Raw genomic sequence first — 16,723 nt, 5'->3', positions numbered from 1 at the left:
CTGGCACGAGTGGGCTGGCAGAGCCAGGACAGCACACAGGGACCCCACCTCGGTGTGTAGGGACACCTCCCAAGATGCCTCCTCACCATCAGGTGCATCAAGAGTGGAAGAGGGGCATGCAAAAGTGGGAAGGGGTGATGGTAGTTCCTATATCCAAGGAGTGTATGTCTCTATGTGTGTGTATATGTGCCAAGGCTAGACCTTCATAGGATTTACTCTATAATACTGTTTATAAATTTGTAGGTGTTTATTAGCATCTTCTAATTTATCTATAATTGTGATTTATCTGTTGTATTAAGGATGCTGATTCTGAATATATAATTGACTGTAGTCAATTTATATATATATAGTTTTTATAATTTATAAATTTATAAATATATAGTTGACTGTAATTAATAAATAAATAAACTGCTTCGGTCCTGGTTTCATTTAAACCACATAAGTTGAGCAGTTTTTCCTTGTGACAGGATAGTAAAAATAATTATCCACAGTCTCAAAAGGACATGTTCTTTAAATGCCCTCTGATAAAAAAAGCAACTTGCTGGTGCCGCTTGCAAACTACAGTAATAAAATGTGTGATAGCATGATGTGCTTTTAAAACATCTGAATGAAGCTTTATAGCCTTATTGTCTTCAAATCATTAACTCAGAATTCACCAAAGCACTTAAAGCCACTTAATTTTTATAAAGCTTCTTGCAGTTTTTGGAGCTTGGTGAGATTCTAGAAATTTTGAGTCCTCAGAAGTAATCTCTACCCAGTCTATCATAACACTGCTTTAAAAAAGTCTGTACTGTTTTTAGCTTCCTAGCTTTCCATCCTTCATGTCAGAATATGGAACTACAGTAGAAGCTACACATCTACCTTCTGCCTGTTCCTTTGTTTTGCCTATGAAACAAGTTTCTCTATGCAGATGATTGTAGGTGGATGAGATATACTCCTCTTGGACATACTTTGTATAGAGCAATATGTGTATTATAGCAAATTATACACACCTCAAATACAGTTGCAAGTTCAAAGGATGTTTTCCACCTTAAATTCTGTAAGCTGTGCAACGTTTGGCAAAGGTTACAGAAAACCAAATCTAGAGGATGATTTTCTTTAAAGGACTGGGATATCTGGAGTGAAGGATGCAGCTCATCTGACTGATAACAGGAAAAACATTGTTTGCTGGAAAAGAAAGGATTCAAAAAAGGCAATGAGAGTGGAGATGACATTCAGAAGAACAATATTTGGGGCAACAGTATGTTGGTCCTGAAGTTCTGGGGTTGTTAAAAAATATACTTTTCCCTATACATAATCTTTATATTGTGGTTACCCATAGTCTAGTAGTCTATGCAGAATTTTTTTTTAAGTGTGATTGGATGAACAACAATACAATAAGTGATTTACAGTGTGACATGGTCTTTGTGTAATGCAGATTAGCACTTAAATTGTTATCTATGTTGGTATCTGGTTCAGTGACTTAGGCGTATGACACTTGTTAGTCTAACACAGTATTTCCACTGTCTTCACCTGCTATATAACACTTTCAATTCCATGGGGAAAATTAGGAAGGTCTCATTTCAAGGGACAAAAATATCCATATGTTAAAGCCCCAGATGTGCCTCTCAGAATCTTTTCTTATTTCTTTTTCACACCCAGAAGGGAACACTCCCATTATAACCACTGTTTGTAGATGGAATTCATATAAAATGTCTTTAAAAACAGCACACACACACACACACACTACCCCCCCCCCCCCCACCACCACACACCCCCATGAACTGTCTCCCCCGAGCCAATTTGATATTTGCCAAACCTTTCATCTTTAAGGGGTAGGTTACCTCATAAATTTTTTGAACTGCCCTTTGGAGGTGCCAACCACTTTATTTTGATTGAAATGAAACTTTGGCAAATAAGCTTCTGCCTTCATTGGCTCTCTTAAGTGGCTAAATTGAGAAGGAATCTAGGCTAAGGACTTGAGCAACATAAATTTAACTGTGAGTATCTATAAACTGGACAAATAGATAAATGAATTGACTTTTTACTTTCATGTTTTAATTCTACCTTAAGCACTGTTATTTAATGTTTTCATTACAAATTATTTACATATTTAAACAATAGACCATAATAAAGTTGTCATTAGAATTTGTTTTCAAATGCACAATATTATCCCTCTTCCTAGCATTTAAAATAACATACATTCTTCTGAGCCATTTAGCTTAGTTGTATATGGCTTTAAATCCTGAGACTTGGCAATTTGTGTCACTGGAGTGGTAAGATAATAATGAAATAACTCACGTTATACTCTTATGTCATTATCTTAGAAAAATGCAGTCAGACAAATAAGGGGAAGATATATAATCCAACAAGACTGTTGGCTTCTTGCTATTTTTCTAAGAATGTAATTCATGAGACTAACAATAATAATGATAAATATTTACCATTTCCCTATATGGAGGCTATGTGGAAAATGCACATCAGAGGATTAGGGATGACTTTCATACCATTAAAGATACATCAGTTCGTTCATTTCCACTGTACCTAATTTGTGCCACATGTAAAATGATAACGACCCTCCTCAAACCCTTTCTAATTTGACATCCTGGTCTCATTCGTATTCTCATACTGCTCCTCATCCAGAATGATAAGACATCTTTCTAATTCTGTCTGGGATTTGGGGTTTCTTTTGTTTGTTTGTTTGGGTTTTTTTTTTTTTTTTTTTTGACCTCTATGAATGCTATCCATGAAGTGGTTTCAAGAAAGACCAGAGCAATCAAGCTGTCATGGTTTAATCCCAGCCAGCAACTAAGTACCACACAGCCACTCTCTCACTCCCCTTCCCTAAGAGAATCAGAAGAAAGGTAAAACCTGTGGCTTGAGATAAAAACAATTTAATAATGGAAATAAACTGAAATATACTACTATTACTACTATTAATACTACAAATAATAATATTAATGAAAAGGGAGATAACAAAAAGAGAAAGAGAAATAAAGCTCAAGAAAAAACCAAACAATAAAACCCCCAAACTCCAAGTGATGCACAGTACAACTGCTCACCAACTGCTGACTGATGCCCAGCCAGTCCCCAAGCAGTAATACCCCCCAGCCAGCTCCCCCCAGCTTATACAATAAGCATGATGTCATACAATATGGAATATCCCTTTGGGCAGTTTGGGTCAGCTGTCCTGTTCATGTTGCCTCACAGTTTCTTGTGCCCCTCCAGCCCTCTCACTGGCAGGACCTGAGAAGCTGAAAAGCCCTTGACTTAGTATAAACACTACTCAGCAACCACTAAAACATCAGTGTGCTATCAACATTATTTTCATACTAAATCCAAAACACAGCACTATACCAGGTACTAGGAAGAAAATTAACTATTCCAGCCAAAACCAGGACACAAGCCCATGCAGTACATAGAAGAATACAAATTAATTCCAACTTGGTACTGAATCAGAGAATTATAATATGCTTCATACATTCAGACTTCATCATATGCAAAACTTCATCTGATAGGGATATTCGGTCAGTCATTTGCACAATTTCCCTTGAACTGCTGAGTCATGGAATCAATATTGGGGTGGTGTTGTTTAATGGCTTTGTTAAAGACTGGGATGGTGAAACAGAATGGATTATCAGACAGTTCTCATATTCTACCAACCTGAAGAAAGGACACAATATAATGGAGAGATAAGACTGCTGTTCAGAGGGAGCTGGACAGGTGGTAGAAATGGTCCAAGGAACCTTGTGAACTTTTACAATGACAAAAAGAAACACCTAGCAACAGTACTGGCTGGGAGCTAAGTGGCTAGAAATCAGCTTTGCAGAAAAGGACTTGGGGTCTTGGTTAACATAAAGTTGGACATGAACCATCAATGTTCCCTTATAGCAAACGTGGCCAATGGCATTCTGGATTGTAAGAGAAAGAGGGTAACAGGTCAAAGGAGGTGCTCATTGCCAACATCTAGAGTGAATGCATCTAGAGTGCTGTGTCCAGTTTTGATCTTCTCAATATGAGAAGACATGGACATATTAGAGTGAGTCCAGTAGAGGGCTATTGAGGTGGTCAAAGGGCTGGAGCACATGAAATACAAGCAGAGGCTGAGAGAACTAAGTTTGTTCAGGATGCAGAAAAAGCTCTGGAGAGACTTTTTTTGCTGTCTATAACTACTTAGTGTTTGGGGGAGATATAGAGAATAAAAGAGCCAGACTTTTCCAAAATTGCAGAGTGGAAGGCCAAGGTGCAAATGACCCACATTGTAACATGGGAAAATTTTATTCTATAATGGAACAGTTTTTCTGTGGGTAGTTAAACATTCGTTCAGTTTTCTTAGTGAGGCTGTAGAGTATCCATCCCTGCAGATATTCAAAATTCAGCTGTTCAGGGCCCTGAGGTTGCTCAGTGGCTGACTCTCCTTTGAGCAGGAGGTTGGCCTAGGTACCTAAAGAGGTCCCTTTCAACCTGGATTATCTTATGAGCCTGATCTGCATTAATGTAAACACTGCTTACCTGAATGTATGCTATGCCCTACTCACATGCAATTTTCACGGTGCTTTGAAAAGTGGTATGTAAGTTATATGATTACCTCATTAGAAAATGAATAAATGAGCACGGAGCAATAGTAGTTTGGTTACATTTTCAGACTGAAATTTAAGACCTCTTTTTCACTCTCAGGTTCGTGATCACACATTTGAGCTATGTCATTTGTGTGGGAATCTCTATGGCCAGGATTTTGTGTCCACTTAGCAATATTCTTTGTTAACACGTATCTGTTCTCCACACAAATAAATTATAGGTGAATTGGTTAGGATTTCTTTTCCCTCTGTGGTTTTTTTGTGGGTTTTTTTTTGTTGTTGTTGTTGGTTGGTTGGTTGGTTGTTTTTAGGAGGTTGTTTGTTTTTGTTTTTTAAATATGGTAATTCAAAACACACCCTTGACAGAGTTTTCCCAGGGGAAATAATCTCCATTTCAAAAATCATTCAGTTAATACTCTGATTGGTATTGAAATAAGTATCTAAAGTAAAGAAATCTAGCAAAGAAGAAGAAAAATCAGGGTCGTCTGCAATTCGTAACATCTTTTTAAAATGTCTTTTTTCAAATGCAAATCACATGTCACTTGGGATGTGCAGTTGCGATATTGAAGCACTTTTCCCCTTAATTAATGAAATAATTCTATGTGTTTAAAATCTGTTTCTAAACTCCTCTGAATCTTTTTTAGACATATTCACCAGATATAAAAGGCAAAATTAATTTTAGACAGAACTTGTCGGTGTTTTGCTTTTGTGTTGTTTGGTTGTTTTGGGTTTTTTCCTTTCTTTCAGGAATAACCCTGTAATGTATTTAAGAGAAAGTTTCAAGGCCTTAGGATTTAATAAGCAACTTTCTTCATTGTCTCAAAATAAAAAAAAAAATAAAAGCTCCTTATTGTCTTTATCCAAGGGCAATTCATTGTTTAATGGTTCAGATTTTCTTTCCTCAACCATTTTGAAGCCATTTATGATTTTTTTTTACAGGAATATTGTTTCTATTTTATTTCCCATTTTCTCTGGGAAACTCCTAAATGTCTCTGAAAATTACTTACATAAACCACTACTGCTATTGTGTATGCCTAAAATATATAATTATGTTGGTTTTGTAGCTCAAAATATTCTAGACACATTTGTCTAATGACTTCATAAAGTCACTATGTACAGTACTCACTCTAGCAGATATTATGTGGGAGCATATATAGTTTGAGTGGCTCTTAATTTCATTATAATGTAGTTTAAAAGTAATAAAGACAGGCCATACAGGTTCATATCAAAGATCTGCCTGTGCTATACCTGATTCTAATATGGGCAGCAGTGAGAGGGTAAATGTTCCCAGCCATTTCCTTTGGTTTTGTGAGCAGAAACCACTCACTGCCACACAAGCCAGATCTCAGTCCTTGCAGCTCTACCTCCGTTTTCTCCTGGTGAGTGCATGTGAAAGGGGAAGGACCAGCAATTGTGGATGGTGTCAGCTTCACCTGGACCTTTCCATAGTGAAAAAAACCTGGAGTTTAAGTAGAAAACAATATGTTGTCATGTAACTGCTGAAGAAATGGGCTGACAGGAACCTCATGAAGTTGAGCAAAGGGAAGGGCAAAGTCCTGCATCTGGGAAGGAACATCTTCATGCACCAGTACATTCTGGGGCTATAATTTTTCCGGACCAGCTGGAAAACAACTTAGCAGAAAATAACCAGGGGGTCCTGGTGGACACCAAGTTGGACATGAACCAAAAATGTGTCCTTGCTGCAAAAAAAGGATAATGTTATCTTGGACTGCATTAGGAAGAATGTTGTCAGCAGGTCAAGGGAGGTGATCCTTCCCCTCTGTTCAGCACTGGTGAGGCCACACCTGCAGTATTGTATCCAGTTCTGGACTCCCCAGTACAGGGAAGACATGGACATACTGGAGAGAGTCTGAAAGAGGGCCACTAAGGTGACTGAAGGTTTGGAGCATCTCTCTTGTGAGGAAATTCTGAGAGATGTGTGACTGTTTGGCCTAGAAAAGTGAAGACGAGGAAATCTCATATATATATATATATACCTGCAGTTGGGTGCAAAGAAGATGGAGCCAGGCTCTTTTCAATGGTCCCCAGTGACAGGACCAAAGGCAATGGGTGCAAACTGAAGCACTGAAGGTTCCATCTGAATGTAAGGAAACACTTTTTTACTGTGAGGGTGACCAAGCACTAGCACAGGTAGCCCAGAGAAGTTGTGGAGTCTCCCTCCTTGGAGATATTCAAAAACTCTTTGGATGTAGCCCTGGGCAGCCTGTTCTATAGGGCCCTAAACAGGAGCAGGGGGCAGGCTCCCCATAAGCAGGGAGGGTTGGACTAGGTGACCTCCAAAACGCCTTTCCAACCTCAAACCAAATTCTTATTCTGAAATCAATGCTGCTTTCAAAAGACATCTAAACATAAGGCAACACAGAGGCAATTAATTTTGAGAGATAAAACTTAATTCTGAAATTTGTGATCTTTGAGTTCATGATCTGAAACTGTAGACTTTTTACTATAGTCTTTTTACAGTTATTTTCTTACGTTAAGTGAGATGTAAGACAAAGATTTTACTATCCTGCATTCCAAGTTGTATCATCTGAGAATTTTAGACATTTGAATTTACAATACAGACTCATACTACTGCTTAAACTGACAACCTGAATAATAAAAGCCACAGGCTGAAGCTTCTGTGTGGAACAGATGCAAAGAGAGGTCAGTAACATACCATACAAATTGCTAAATCTAGCTCCAGGTTCTTGAAGACTATGTTACTGAATAAATGGTACATTATTTGCTGCCAGGCTAGGTGTTTCAAGCATCTCCAACATTATTCCTCAGCTTTTAGCCTCCAACTTTTCTACCCTCTCTATCCTCAGGTTATGCTTTCACTTCTTCTGTTTTGATTATTCTGCAATTTAGTAAACTTTGATTGTTAAGAAACACTCTCCCAGGTCTTCATGTCTATGCCAAGCTGCTTTTCCTTGTTCATTAGTGCTCTTAATATAGGGAAATCAATCTACTTTTCTTTCCTGCTTCTTTCATGTGAGTGATAAGACCACTGAGAACAGCTAAACTCACTTACTTTAAGTACCTGCACTTACCTGGAAAGTTGTCCCTCTTATCAGTATTTCAAGTCTGTAATTATTGCTCCACAAAATGGTTGCAAAAATGTTTTGTGATAAGAAAAGAAAAAAAATCTTAAAAATGTTTGAGCTGAATACTGTCAAATTAAACTTTCTAGAAAAGAATCAGTGTGAAGCAGATGATGAAATATAAATGTTCAAAGACCTGGCAAATGAAAAAAGGTCGTTCTCTCTTTTGAAGAAGTCTGGCAAATCTCAGCTATATATAGCTACACTAGAGCTGTCCTAAGTTGTATACAGTACAGATATAAATACATATAATTTCTTACAAGATGGAAAATTGTGCCATTACTTTTTGTTCTTTTGTTTTGTTTTGTTTATTGCTGTTAGTTATAAATATTGCTGTACCGGGTTCTGTAGATGGCTGGGGCCAAGCACTGCATAAAACTTAACGAGACTATGAAAATATTCAGTAATAGAATGATTTACTTAATATAACCTCATTATCTTACTGTTGTGTCTTCTGCCATTACACAGCTTGTTTTCATAGAAGATGAAATGCAATAGTCTGAGCCCAGGATATTATCAAATCTTAAAAGATGATAATAATTATGAATATAATTTGTCCAATGGAACGAAGTAATTTTGTGTTTTGTAGGGATAACTAAGGCATTCTAAGAGAGGATTTTTTTTTTTTTTTTGAATGTGAAGAACACTGTGGAGCTCTGGTTTTAATGTTTTTCTTAATTGGTTTAATTTTGTTTTCAAAATAACAACATAAATTATCATAGCAAGTAAAGCATTTATTCCTTAATATCTAAGAGCAGCTGTCTTCATATTTTCTACCCTATTTTTCACTTCCAAAAGGAAGAAGAATATTCTCTACTTGCTCATTCGTGGTTTTTGCAAAGACTCAGAGAAAACAGCATTTTTTCTCATCTCAAGTAAGTGCACCCAGTCTTCCTCCCCTTCTCTTCTTGGCCGTGGCCTTTCACTATCAGCACAAAGTCAATAATGTATTATTCTTGCAACTGTGAAAATGTTGAATTCCTAGGAATATGAAGGATGTACTTTTGTGAAATATATTTAGTTATCGATTCTAGGAAGGTAAGGAAGTTAGATCTATTTTTTCTTTATATTGGGAATGCCATGTTCTAAATCTGGTTGGTTTTGTCTCTGTGTTTGTTTTTATGTGGGAGAAATCTTTCTCATCTTTAAGATCATGATTGAAAAAGCTGAGAATAAAATGATCAAGTTGTTAATCATGATAATCAAAATAAATTAGTAGGCAAATGGCAGCAGAGCATTTAACATAAAGCTGGAAAAGAAAAAAGACAGGGAGAGTTATTTGTTTGGTTGTTTTTTTAATAGGCTTTTAAAAGGCTGTTAAAGCCTTAATGCCAACTCAGACTCTTGCAAATACAAAGAAATATCTATGGATACAGTCAAAACAGTATCTCAAGTCAGAATAAGTGGTATGTAGAACTCATTCATTGGATTCTTTTTTTGGGGAATGATGACTATACAGAATATAAAAGACATGTATTCGAGAACAAGGTGAGCACATTAGGAGGAGATATCTCCCGTGCTTCTGGCACCATAATAAAGAGTACCTGCTTTCTAAACTTCAAAATAAGTCTTAGAAAGTTCATTCAACCAATATTTTGGTAACATTGTGGTAGCCCAGCTGCCTTAAATGAAGGGCAGCATGATAATTATCTACTCTTTAACCCAAGAAACCCCAAAGGTCTGTAATGCAAAAGCAACAAAGCTGAAAAGTTAATGATCTAATATATGCAGTAGTTATTACTTGTATATTATTCCTAGGCATAAGAAAGAAGCAAAAGAAAGGAAAAAAAGCAAACACAAAAAGCCAACACATGTGCACGACTGAATTGTTCCATATCTCTGTACGAGTTGAACAGCAGAAGAGAGAGCAGACTTCTGTCCTCTGCAGCAGCAACCACCTTCCACAGTCACAAGACCAAATTGTTTTGTTCCTGCTCTTTTAATTCAGCTTCTCCAATCTACAACTATTCTACTGACAATAACTGATTTAAAACAGCTGACCTTTTCTAGAAACCTGATTACACACATTTATTCATTGAATTACTGGTATGGGATAAGGATACTATAGTAAAAATAATATAACTAAAGGCTGTATTCTAACAACATTTGCACAAAGGAGCTGAAGTAATACTATTGAGAGGATCACATCTGGGCATATATACCTTTTGATTTTGCTACCATAACATATATTTAAAATAAATTTAGACTGTAATAATTACATACTTAATTTTAATAAAACAAGCATTTATTTCACTAATGGAGTATATTAATGTCCTCTCTTGTATGTTTTACTGATTACTGAAGAGGAAAAGAACTATTAAGTTTTAATTATTGTTACTAGAGCTTTATTAATACAAGGAAATGTTTTGCTTTAAGATACATTGCAAGGTCTGAAGTTTAATTTTGGCATGTCAGTAGAGTAAGGACCTTCCAAAAATACCCATTTGAAACTGATCATATGAAGTTTTCCTTGCTCTGGTGGCTTCCACTTTGCAAATTAAAACATTATATTGTTACTTCAGTATAATGTTATAAAGTAGTAGATACGCAGGGAAGAGGGATGGTGTTGTAAATGATTTCTCATACTTTATTAATTTCTAGTTCTTTGTTTTCTTTTGGGTTTTTGTTTGTTTGTTTAGTCTGTAATGTTCACACTTTGAGAAGAGCATGAATTTCTGTATCTCTCTTGTTGCCCACTGAAGTGGGGATGGGGCAAGCCAAGGCCAGTCCAGGACATCAGTCCATGGGTGAAGGTCACGTTCAGACTCAATGAGAATAAACAGACAGAGCCCCAGGATAGCAGGTCCATGGGATGGGCAGGGGATGGGGTGAGGCTGGGATGGGATGTCAGCATGTGGGTTAGACCCTGCTCTGGTCAGACCCCTCCACGGCTGAGCAGGACGGGGCTGGGATGGAGCTGGAGATGAATGTTGCTTCGGTGTTGCTGGTGTATAAACTGACAAACCTGGGCTGGACTGCAACAGGGTCCTGGGGCCATGGTCATTCTCAGCTGTAAAAAGCCACTTAAAAAGTAAGAAATGAAAATGCAGTTATCGATCTCTAACAGATCCTTTCTTTGCTGCCTTTGGTGTCTTAGCATGGGATGTGAGCCTCTTAGCCAAGCCATCTCCCCCTGTAATTGATATTGATCTCACCACTAGGCTAGTCCCTGAACTTGTAACCCTCCTATTTTTATTTTCTATAGAACAAATGGGTACACCCAGAGCAGCTTCTCCTGAGTAAAGCTTTTCTGCAGTTTTGTTTCTCCGCAGGCTTGTAAGCAGTTCGTTTCTCAACTTGTTTGGTTTGATGTATTTCTATTTATTGATCCTTTACAAGTGCATGCTTTCTTGCTCTCCAGAATCGGGCCAGAAGGAAATTCATGCCGAGGCAGGAGAGTAAGATGCTTCCTCTTTGTACTTGTTAACATATTTCAATTTACATGACCAATTTATTTGCAAGTCTTTCCCTGGCAAGCTGTTACTGTTAATTGTTTTTTTTGTTGGTGGTTGGGGTTTTTTTGGTAACATTGATAGACTTCAGTAATCATATATCATGATTTGTACACAAAAATTACTAGATTAATAACTTGTATTTCAGACTACAACATCTACAACTCTGAGTTAATAGCATAGATGATGGCTTCAAAATACACTTTCTAGTAATCAGTTCTAAAGGTTATATGAATAAACCTCTGGTAAAAGACAATAAAAATGTTTCTATAAATATATTTGTAACAAAAGCAAGGCTAATAACAATCTCCATCCTTTATTGCATGCAAGGAGAAACACAGTGCAAAGCATAAGGAAAGGCTGAGGTACTTCATGCCTCCTTTGCCTCAGTGTTTAACAGTAATACCAGTTCACTGGGTACCCAGCCCCCTGAGCTGGAAGACAAGGACAGGGAGCAAAATGAAGCCACATGATCCAAGGGGAAATGGTCAATGATCTGATGCACCACTCAGACACACACAAGTTATGTGGGAAGGTCAGATACACCCAAGGATACTAAGGGAGCTGGCAGGAGTGCTTACCAAGCCACTTTCATACAGTTATCATCAATCCAGGCTAACCAGGGAGGTCCCAGAAGACTGGAGGTTAGCAAATGTGATGCTCATCTACAAGAAGGGACGGAAGAAGGATCTGGGGAACTACAGGCCTGTCAGGCTGACCTTGATGCCAGGGAAGGTTATGGAACCGATTACCCTGAGTACCATCAGTGGCACGTACAGGACAAACAGGTGATCAGGCCCAGTCAGCATGTGAAAGGCAGGTCCTACTTGACTAATCTGATCACCTTCTATACAAGGTGATCCACCTAGTGGATGAGGGAAAGGCTGTGGATATTGTCTGCCCAGAATTCAGCAAATCCTTTTACACTGTTTCTCACAGCATTCTCCTGGAGAAACTGCCTGCTTGTGGCTTGGATAAGCATACTCTATGCTGGGTAAAAACCTGGCTGGATGGCCAGGTCCAAAGAGTGGTAGTGAATGCAGTTAAATCCAGCTCCTGGCTTGTCACAAGTGGTGCTACTCAGGACTCAGCATTGGGCCAGTTCTGTTTAACAAGTTTATCAACGATCTGGACGAGGGGATTGAGTGCACCCTCAGTAAGTTTGCAGACACACCAAGCTGGAAAGGGAGCGTTGATCTTCTTGAGGGTAGAAAGGCTATACAGAGGGATCTGGACAGGCTGGATTGATGGGTCAAGACCAGTTGTATAAGGTTCAACAAGTGCTGGGTCCTGCACCTGGGCCACAACAGCCCCATGCAATGCAAGAAGTTCGGGGAAGTGTCTGGAAAGCTGCCCAGCAGGAAAAAGACCTGGGAGTATGGGTCAACAGCCGGCTGAGTATGAACGGACTATGTGCCCAGGTGGCCAAGAAAGCCAATAGTATCCTGGCTTGTATCAGAAATGGTGTGGCCAGCAGGTCTAGGGAAGTGATTGTGCCTCTGCACTAGGCACTGGTGAGGCTGCACCTTGAATCCTGTGTTCAGTTTTGGACCCCTCATTTCAAGAAAAACATAAAGATGCTGGAGCATGTCCAGAGAAGGGCAATGAAGCTGGTGAAGGGTCCGGAGCACAAGTCCTCTAAGGAGCAGCTGAGTTCTGAGATTGTTTAGCCTGGAGAAAAAGAGACTCAAGGGAGACCTTATTGCTTTCTACAACTACCTAAAAGGAGGCTGTAGACAGGTGGGTGTTAGTCTCTTCTCCCAGAGAACAAGTGATAGGGCAAGAAGAAATGTCCTCAAGTAGCACCAGAGGATATTTAGATTGGATATTAGGAGAAATGTCTCCACTGAAAGGGTTGTCAAGCATTGGAACAGGCTGCCCAGGGAAGTGATTGAGTCACCAGCCTTGGAGGTATTTAAAAGACATGTAGATGTGGCACTTAGGAAAATGGTTTAGTGGTGGACTTGGTGGTGTTAGGTTTACAGTTGGACTCAATGCTCTTAGAGGTCTTTTCCATTTAAATGATTCTACGATTCTATATACTCCAAAGCATACAATAGATATCTTGAAAAATGCAAAAGAAATAAAAAAATTAGATGTCTGCTTACACTGAAGAAATGCAACAGATTATTGCTGATTAAAATGCAAGTGGCTAAGAACAAAGACTTCCAAGATTCAAAGAATTTCTTTACAAGGAATTTCTCTGAATTAAATAACTGAAGTATAACAAGAGTAATATGGAAAATGATGATGAGAAAAGAAAAAAAAGAGGGAGAAAAGAGAACAAAAGAGAACCTGTCCTCATTTGTGCCAGAGTTAAAAAGTGTATAAAAAGATCTGCCCAGAAAAATCTCTAATACAGACTTTATCCATCCAGTTTTCACCGTCTGGATTAGTTTTATCAGCAAAATTAATTATTCTTAAAAGTACTTATTTATTTCTACTGACAATCAGAGGTGGTGGTGCTCTGTGGAGGCTGAGATAGACATCTTTTTTTAAAAAAAAAATAGTTTCTTAGCTGAGATTAAATTTAATTCAGGAGGTAAAATTATCATGAATACTGCCAGGGCAGTCTGAAGGAGACCAATCATGACACAGCAATGTGCTGAGAGGTGTGTCATGATTCTCTGAACACTACTGAAATCTGAAGACCCCAAAATGGTGAAATGGCATATATATTTTATGTGATAAAATATTGTGTTTCATGTCAAAAATTGTCTTATTTTCTTGTACACCACACTATAAATATGTAAGAGAATTTACAGGCAGAATGTTTTAAGTTTTCAGAACATTTTTGACATCTGTAACTTGTTTAATTCATTTGCTTAGCAGGGAGCACATGTTTTTTGTTAATTTTACTTAGCTTAAGATTTCATAGTTGATGGCAACTGTGATACTTTGTGTGAAGTATATTTCACTTTGCATCTAATTGTACTTTTCTCAGTATGGGAATCTTCCAAATTTACTTTGGAGTTTAAAACAGATGATTCACTCAGCAGACACACCATACCAACCAAAATGAATATGTAAAAAAACTTTTTGAATGGTAAACAAATGAAAACCAACTAATCAACAAAAAAAAACCCCACCAAAAACCAACCCCCAAATAAAATTTAGCCTATCATTATGTGAGAAAAACTAGGCAAATACAAAGTTTTTTGAAACCCATAAGAAGGAAAGAACTTTTCTGAAAACAAAGTAGAAACTTCTGGGAAAGAACTTTCGGCTTACTGATAGAGTGAAAATCATACAGATTTTATAAAAAGAAGATTATTTCTACACTAACAAATTAAATCAAACAACAGCCAAACATTAGGATTGGAATGCTTTGAACAAGGTCAGTAAAATATCTTTGAACAGTGCCAACTAACAGTCCTACAGGCAATAGCAGAACATGATTCAAAGAATACCACAGACCAGAAACTATGCCTAGTAGAAAACATCACCAAGGTCATGGTATTAGGGAAGGTCAGGGAAGAAGAATTGAGTTTTACAGACAAGACCTGTGGCATATCAGCTGTCTGCAGTGCCAAAGAATCAGCCTGTTTTATTTAAGAATACAGACCCAGTCACAAGGACTCATTAATTGAATTTCTGTTTGTTATTAGGTTCTCATGCAAAACATTCAGGATTTAATTCATACTTGCAAACTCCTTCAGGATGAGAAAGCCTCCCACTCATGATGCTGTCAGGAGTGGGAGCTCCAAAATGCAGAACAGTGTGTGCTCTGAGACTGTCAGGAGGAACACTCAAGAGCTTTCCTCAGTGGAAGGGAAGGGAGGTAGCTCTGTTATAGGTCAAGTCACAGATAGTTAACACGGTGCATGTTTGAAACTGGCAAGCTAATTTAATTCCTTTATATTTCCCTCCCATATGTATTCATATTACTAAGTATGGATCAAGGCAGGTTTATATGTGGTTTGTGCTTTTGGGGATTTACCATGTCCCTTTGACCTCTTCTCTTTCAGGACGCTTCTCTTCAGCACCCTCCTACCACCCACCCCTCCCCACCAATTTACCTGGGTCGTGTTTTCCAGACTTCATAGTAATTCTCTTGTTCTCCTCTAGATCCTATCCCCTCCCCTCCCCCCACGGCCCTACTTTCTGTAAGTAGCAATCTTTATTGTGTAGTGTTCCTTCAAGGTCCTCAGCAATGCCATGTAGAACAGAGAAACTGCTTTTTATTAACACTTACTGTAATACTTCCCCAAATTCCATGCTTTTTCTTTGTTTTCACACATTGTCTATTATTCATCCTTTTATCAGTCTAATCCCCAAATCCTTTTTGCATGCACTGTTCCCAAGGCAGCTTTTCCATTTTTGGTAAATTGGCATTTAATTTCTTACTTTAAACCTGTCACTTGCCTTTGTTTTATTTCATATTTCCTATTTTGGATGGTGCCTTTAGTTTTTCAATAACATTTTGACTTCTGAAAGCATTCTCAAAATCTTTGATACCATTTTTCAGCTTTATAGCCTGGAAAAACTTTAAATATGAGTCTTCGACATCATTCACCTTGAAAAATCCAAAGACATGTGACATGGGGAAGACCTCATTGGAACTCCCCTCTAGATGCTCTTCCAGTCACATAGGAAGATTTGATGATACCTCACAGACTATGCATCCGTACAGTGGTGATGACATCTTTTTTTTACATTACCTGCTTATGAGATCTTAATTTTAAAAAGATCATAAATCTAAAGTCACCATACAGAAGGGATTATAAGCTTCTTACTGGTTCATTATGAACCAAAATTAGGAGGTAGCTTTTGTAAACTAAACATTCCTGACAAAGAAGTGGAATTAAGAGAGTAAGCAGAAGCAACCCGTAATAAATCCTTTCAAAAATAACTGATTTCAACTGGAAAAAAAAATAAAACAAGAAAACATATAATCTCCTGCATTAGACAATGAGAAAATTAAGATTTTCATGAATACTTTTAAAGTGACTTTAAATATAATTTTCAAGTTTACCGTTTGCCACATATAAGCTGTAAAACTATGCTCACGGAAGCTTAGTTCTACAGCAAGTATTTAATAGAAATTTGTTTGTTGGATTATTTGTTATAAATGTCATGGTTTTAAAGAATTTTCCAAACCAAAACTTTAAAATATTAAGTACGAGTTTTCCAGACATACAAAGCAAAAAATGTGTTTATCCTCAGAGTTAATTGTTCAGCATTTAGATCTGTATTTGGGGAGATAGGAAGGTAAGCTGTATTAATACTTGATTTCTTTCAAAAACATGATCTAACCCCAGGACCAGTTTAAAGGGCAGCAGATACTAGAAATGATAAAATTGAGATGGCTTTTTCCTTAGCTTGCAAAAAATATGATACATTGTCAAGAACATAATAGGAAAGCAAAACCCATAATTGTATCCTTGGACTCAAATACTTGACATTTTTGCAAATAAATTAATCTTTGTTGATGCAAATTCATGCTTACTGAAATGAATATAAGAACTTTAGGCTAAAAATTAAGTAGTTTTTCATTAGGTGTAGGGACCTTAATATCTTTTAGTTAAAAATAATGTGCTTAAAGGTCTTAGTGAAAAGCAGATATTAAAAAAGACAGAAAACAGCAACAAATAATTCTAATGTTTAAGAA

General features: G+C 37.5%; 1 long non-coding RNA gene across 1 annotated transcript in view; it reads left to right on the top strand.

Annotated features, from left to right (window-relative positions):
- Positions 1–1,281: 1,281 nt before the first annotated feature.
- Positions 1,282–16,723, top strand: part of LOC308058928 — a 32,280-nt gene continuing 16,838 nt past the window's right edge. The window contains exon 1 of the long non-coding RNA XR_013926057.1: positions 1,282–16,723. This exon is cut by the window's right edge and continues 13,908 nt beyond it. This is a non-coding gene — a long non-coding RNA (uncharacterized lncRNA).

This window comes from Falco punctatus (genome assembly GCF_963210335.1).
Source record: "Falco punctatus genome assembly, chromosome: 2".
NCBI classification, from domain to species: domain Eukaryota; kingdom Metazoa; phylum Chordata; class Aves; order Falconiformes; family Falconidae; genus Falco; species Falco punctatus.
Note: the sequence above shows the minus strand (reverse complement) of the source record. Positions and strands in the feature narration are given on the sequence as shown.